General features: G+C 42.4%; 1 protein-coding gene across 1 annotated transcript in view; it reads left to right on the top strand.

Moving 5' to 3' along the window:
- Positions 1-6930, top strand: part of LOC311103683 (voltage-dependent L-type calcium channel subunit beta-1-like) — a gene marked incomplete at both ends in the record, with an annotated part of 38655 nt that overhangs the window by 17578 nt on the left and 14147 nt on the right. The window lies entirely within an intron of this gene.

The following is a 6930-nucleotide window of genomic DNA, read 5'->3' as shown; positions in this document are numbered from 1 at the left end:
TGGGAAACGTATGTTAACATTGCCAAAGCAAGTGAAGTAGATAATAAACAAAAGTGAAATAAACAATAAATATTAACAGGAAACATTACACTCAGAAGTTCCAAAAGAATAAAGACATTTCAAATGTCATACTATGTATATATACAGCGTTGTAACAATGTGCAAATAGTTAAAGTACAAATGGGAAAATAAATAAACATAAATATGGGTTGTATTTACAATGGTGTTTGTTCTTCACTGGTTGCCCTTTTCTTGTGGCAACAGGTCACAAACCTTGCAGCTGTGATGGCACACTGTGGTTTTTCACCCATTAGATAAGGGAGTTTATCAAAATTGGGTTTGTTTTAGAATTCTTTGTGGATCACTGTAATCTGGGGGAAATATGTGTCTCTAATATGGTCATACATTTGGCAGGAGGTTAGGAAGTGCAGCACAGTTTCCACCTCATTTTGTGGGCAGTGTGCACATAGCCTGTCTTCTCTTGAGAGTCAGGTCTGCCTACGGCGGCCTTTCTCAATAGCAAGGCTATGCTCACTGAGTCTGTACATAGTCAAAGCTTTCCTTAAGTTTGGGTCAGTCACAGTGGTCAGGTATTCTGCCACTGTGTACTCTCTGTTTAGGGCCAAATAGCATTCTAGTTTGCTCTGTTTTTTTGTTTGTTCTTTCCAATGTGTCAAGTAATTCTCTTTTTGTTTTCTCATGATTTGGTTGGGTCTAATTGTGTTGTTGTTGTTGTTGTTGTTGTCCTGGGGCTCTGTGGGGTCTGTTTGTGTTTGTGAACAGAGCCCCAGGACCAGCTTACTTAGGGGACTCTTCTCCAAGTTCATCTCTCTGTAGGTGATGGCTTTGTTATGGAAGGTTTGGGAATCGCTTCCTTTTAAGTGGTTATAGAATTTAATGGCTCTTTTCTGGATTTTGATAATTAGCGGGTATTGGCCTAATTCTGCTCTGCATGCATTATATGGTGTTTTACGTTGTACACAGAGGATGATTTTGCAGAATTCTGCATGCAGAGTCTCAATTTGGTGTTTGTCCCATTTTGTGAATTCTTGGTTGGTGAGCGGACCCCAGACCTCACAACCATAAAGGGCAAAGGGTTCTATAACTGATTCAAGTATTTTTAGCCAGATCCTAATTGGTATGTCAAAATGTATGTTCCTTTTGAGGGCATAGAAGGCCCTTCTTGCCTTGTCTCTCAGATCGTTCACAGCTTTGTGGAAGTTACCTGTGGCGCTGATGTTTAGGCCGAGGTATGTATTGTTTTTTGTGTGCTCTAGGGCAATGGTGTCTAGATGGAATTTGTATTTGTGGTCCTGGCAACTGGACCTTTTTTGGAACACCATTATTTTTGTCTTACTGAGATTTACTGTCAGGGCCCAGGTCTGACAGAATCTGTGCAGAATATCTAGGTGCTGCTGTAGGCCCCTCCTTGGTTGGTGACAGAAGGACCAGATCATCAGCAAACAGTAGACATTTGACTTCAGATTCTAGTAGGGTGAGGCCGGGTGCTGCAGACTGTTCTAGTGCCCTCGCCAATTCGTTGTTAGATATGTTGAAAAAGGGTGGGGCTTAAACTGCATCCCTGTCTCACCCCACGGCCCTGTGGAAAGAAATGTGTGTGTTTTTTGCCAATTTTAACCGCACACTTGTTGTTTGTGTACATGGATTTTATAATGTCATATGTTTTTCCCCCAACCCCACTTTTCATCAATTTGTACAGTAGACCCTCATGCCAAATTGAGTCAAAAGCTTTTTTGAAATCAACAAAGCATGAGAAGACTTTGCCTTTGTTTTGGTTTGTTTGTCAATTAGGGTGTGCAGGGTGAATACGTGGTCTGTCGTACGGTAATTTGGTAAAAAGCCTATTTGACATTTGCTCAGTACATTGTTTTCACTGAGGAAATGAACTAGTCTGCTGTTAATGATAATGCAGAGGATTTTCCCAAGGTTGCTGTTGACGCATATCCCACGGTAGTTATTGGGGTCAAATTTGTCTCCACTTTTGTGGATTGGGGTGATCAGTCCTTGGTTCCAAATATTGGGGAAGATGCCAGAGCTAAGGATGATGTTAAAGAGTTTAAGTATAGCTAATTGAAATTTGTGGTCTGTATATTTGATCATTTCATTGAGGATACCATCAACACCACAGGCCTTTTTGGGTTGGAGGGTTTGTATTTTGTCCTGTAGTTCATTCAATGTAATTGGAGAATCCAGTGGGTTCTGGTAGTCTTTAATAGTTGATTCTAAGATTTGCATTTGATCATGTATATTTCTTTGCTGTTTGTTCTCTGTTATAGGGCCAAAAAGATTGGAGAAGTGGTTTACCCATACATCTCCGTTTTGGATAGATAGCTCTTTGTGTTGTTGTTTGTTTAGTGTTTTCCAATTTTCCCAGAAGTGGTTAGAGTCTATGGATTCTTTCTTTCTTAGGTTTTTGCATTCTTCATCAAACCATTTATCACTGTTGTTAATTTGTTGTTGCCTAATTGTTTTTTGGTAGGTTTCAACACTACTTTCCTTCCATCTATAGCATTTCTTAATATTATTCAGTTCCTTTGGCTTTGATGCCTCATGATTGAGTATTGCTCTGTTCAAGTAGACTGATTTTGTTGTGGTCTGATAGGGGAGTCAGTGGGCTGACTGTGAACGTTCTGAGAGACTCTGGGTTGAGGTCAGTGATAAAGTAGTCTACAGTACTACTCCCAAGAGATGAGCTATAGGTGTACCTACCATAGGAGTCCCCTTGAAGCCTACCATTGACTATGTACATACCCAGTGTGCGACAGAGCTGCAGGAGTCATGACCCGTTTTTGTTGGTTATGTTGTCGTAGTTGTGCCTAGGGGGGCATATGGGGGAGGGAATGCTGTCACCTCCAGGTAGTTTAAAAAATATATTTTTTTATTATTTAATTTAACCTTTATTTAACAAGGTAAGCCAGTTGAGAACAAGTTCTCATTTACAACTGCGACCTGGCCAAGATAAAGCAAAGCAGTGCGATAAAAACAACAACACAGAGTTACATATGGGGTAAAACAAAACATAAAGTCAAAAATACAACAGAAAATATATATACAGTGTGTGCAAATGTAGCAAGTTATGGAGGTAAGGCAATAAATAGGCTATAGTGCAAAATAATTACAATTAGTATTAACACTGGAATGATAGATGTGCAAGAGATGATGTGCAAATAGAGATACTGGGGTGCAAATGAGCAAAATAAATAACAATATGGGGATGAGGTAGTTGGGTGGGCTAATTTCAGATGGGCTGTGTACAGGTGCAGTGATCGGTAAGGTGCTCTGACAACTGATGCTTAAAGTTAGTGAGGGAGATAAGAGTCTCCAGCTTCAGAGATTTTTGCAATTCGTTCCAGTCATTGGCAGCAGAGAACTGGAAGGAATGGCGGCCAAAGGAGGTGTTGGCTTTGGGGATGACCAATGAGATATACAGTGGGGGAAAAAAGTATTTAGTCAGCCACCAATTGTGCAAGTTCTCCCACTTAAAAAGATGAGAGAGGCCTGTAATTTTCATCATAGGTACACGTCAACTATGACAGACAAATTGAGAAAAAAAATCCAGAAAATCACATTGTAGGAATTTTGCTGAATTTATTTGCAAATTATGGTGGAAAATAAGTATTTGGTCACCTACAAACAAGCAAGATTTCTGGCTCTCACAGACCTGTAACTTCTTCCTTAAGAGGCTCCTCTGTCCTCCACTCGTTACATGTATTAATGGCACCTGTTTGAACTTGTTATCAGTATAAAAGACACCTGTCCACAACCTCAAACAGTCACACTCCAAACTCCACTATGGCCAAGACCAAAGAGCTGTCAAAGGACACCAGAAACAAAATTGTAGACCTGCACCAGGCTGGGAAGACTGAATCTGCAATAGGTAAGCAGCTTGGTTTGAAGAAATCAACTGTGGGAGCAATTATTAGGAAATGGAAGACATACAAGACCACTGATAATCTCCCTCGATCTGGGGCTCCACGCAAGATCTCACCCCGTGGGTTCAAAATGATCACAAGAACGGTGAGCAAAATTCCCAGAACCACACGGGGGGACCTAGTGAATGACCTGCAGAGAGCTGGGACCAAAGTAACAAAGCCTACCATCAGTAACACACTACGCCGCCAGGGACTCAAATCCTGCAGTGCCAGACGTGTCCCCCTGCTTAAGCCAGTACATGTCCAGGCCCGTCTGAAGTTTGCTAGAGTGCATTTGGATGATCCAGAAGAGGATTGGGAGAATGTCATATGGTCAGATGAAACCAAAATAGAACTTTTTGGTAAAAACTCAACTCGTCATGTTTGGAGGACAAAGAATGCTGAGTTGCATCCAAAGAACACCATAGCTACTGTGAAGCATGGGGGCGGAAACATCATGCTTTGGGGCTGTTTTTCTGCAAAGGGACCAGGACGACTGATCCGTGTAAAGGAAAGAATGAATGGGGCCATGTATCGTGAGATTTTGAGTGAAAACCACCTTCCATCAGCAAGGGCATTGAAGATGAAACGTGGCTGGGTCTTTCAGCATGACAATGATCCCAAACACACCGCCCGGGCAACGAAGGAGTGGCTTCGTAAGAAGCATTTCAAGGTCCTGGAGTGGCCTAGCCAGTCTCCAGATCTCAACCCCATAGAAAATCTTTGGAGGGAGTTGAAAGTCTGTGTTGCCCAGCGACAGCCCCAAAACATCACTGCTCTAGAGGAGATCTGCATGGAGGAATGGGCCAAAATACCAGCAACAGTGTGTGAAAACCTTGTGAAGACTTACAGAAAACGTTTGACCTGTGTCATTGCCAACAAAGGGTATATAACAAAGTATTGAGAAACTTTTGTTATTGACCAAATACTTATTTTCCACCATAATTTGCAAATAAATTCATTAAAAATCCTACAATGTGATTATCTGGAAAGAAAATTCTCATTTTGTCTGTCATAGTTGACGTGTACCTATGATGAAAATTACAGGCCTCTCTCATCTTTTTAAGTGGGAGAACTTGCACAATTGGTGGCTGACTAAATACTTTTTTTCCCCACTGTACCTGCTGGAGCGCATACTACGGGTGGGTGTTGCTATGGTGATCAATGAGCTAAGATAAGGCGACGAATTGCCTAGCAGTGATTTATAGATGGCCTGGAGCCAGTGGGTTTGGCGACTAATATGTAGTGAGGACCAGCCAACAAGAGCATACAGGTCACAGTGGTGGGTAATATATGGGGCTTTGGTGACAAAACAGATGGCACTGCGATAGACTACATCCAATTTGCTGAGTAGAGTGATGGAGGCTATTTTGTAAATGACATCGTCGAAGTCAAGGATCGGTAGGATAGTCCGTTTTACGAGTTGTTTGTCCCCCTGTGTGCTGAGGGTGTCAGGTTCTTGTCCAGTTCTGGCATTTAGGTCGCCACAGACTAGTACATGGCCCTGGGTCTGGAAATGATTGATTTCCCCCTCCAGGATGGAGAAGCTGTCTTCATTAAAGTATGGGGATTCTAGTGGGGGGATATATGTAGCACACAGGAGGACGTTTTTCTGTTGAGATAATTTCCTTTTGAATTTCTAACCAAATGTAAAATGTTCCTGTTTTGATTAATTTAATAGAGTGAGTTAGGTCTGGTCTATACCAAATTAGCATACCCCCTGAGTCCCTTCCCTGTTTCACACCTGGTAGTTTGGTGGATGGGACTACCAGCTCTCTGTAACCTAGAGGGCAACCAGTGGGTCCGTCTCCTCCTCTATACCATGTTTCTTGTAGGATGACATTGTCTGTATTTCCGATATCTTTGTTGAAGTCCAGATTCCTGCTCTTTAGGCCAAAGACAGATGACCTCAGGCCTTGGATATTCCAGGATGAAATAGTGAAGGCTTTGTGTTCCATAAAGTGTCTAATGTTGTTGGTTCTCTCTCTCTCTCTCTCTCTCTCTCTCTCTCTCTCTCTCTCTCTCTCTCTCTCTCTCTCTCTCTCTCTGACACACCCACACTCACTGAATATGTAGGCACTGGGTGTTAACCACATCAAAGCGCCTGATCAGTTGTGAATCAGCTTTGCATATGTGTTTTGATGCATCCACTTCACACTCATATTACACCAGCCGAGTGTAATGTGCCAGACAGTAATGTGTGTGTATTTGATGAGTAGGCTTGAATATAGGCAGCCAATCAGGCATGCAGCCAGGCAGGTTCCCTTTGTGTCTCCAGGTTATAAATAAAGGGTGAAACAAAATAAATACCACAGAGAGGTGGACCTGATGACAATTATAGGTGATTGTTTGGGATATTTGCCTCGAGCCATTCAGAATGAGGTATGCACCAGGCAGTAGTACAGAACACACTACAGTACATATTAGGGTCTAAATAGAGATGGATCAAGGCGTAGGGAGATGGGAAAAGACAGGCAGTGGTAAAGACCATATTGAGAGAAGAGACTGAGAGGGACAGAGTGAAGGAGAGATAAAGCAGAGAGGGAGAGTGAGAGAGAGAGATCCCAGGGGAGGAAAAAACGTATTATCACGTTGGGCACAAGGCCTTGATTGTGTTATTCCACACACATCTCTACAGTCCACTCATTTCTCTCCCCTCTGTCTGTCTGTTGGTGTTGTTATAAGGAGGTGTGTGTGTGTGTGTGTGTGTGTGTGTGTGTGTGTGTGGTTCCAGTAGTACTATTGCTGTCTTTATTGCCCTTACTGGCACAGGGGTTTTATTCAAGGATGTGTGCTCATGCCATAGAATACGCTTGTGTACACACACACGCTCGAACAAACATACAGCACACTAGAAAAAATGACCATGCCACCATCTCCCACATTCTCCTTCTTTCCTTCACTCTATACCTTCTCTCGCTCTGCCCCTGTTTCTCTCTCTCACACACAAACACACACTCACTCTCTCACTTCCTTACTCTGTCCCTGTGTGTGTGTT

The sequence above is a fragment of the Coregonus lavaretus genome (assembly GCF_964263955.1).
Source record: "Coregonus lavaretus genome assembly, chromosome: 28".
NCBI classification, from domain to species: domain Eukaryota; kingdom Metazoa; phylum Chordata; class Actinopteri; order Salmoniformes; family Salmonidae; genus Coregonus; species Coregonus lavaretus.
This window is presented reverse-complemented; position numbering and strand designations above follow the sequence as displayed.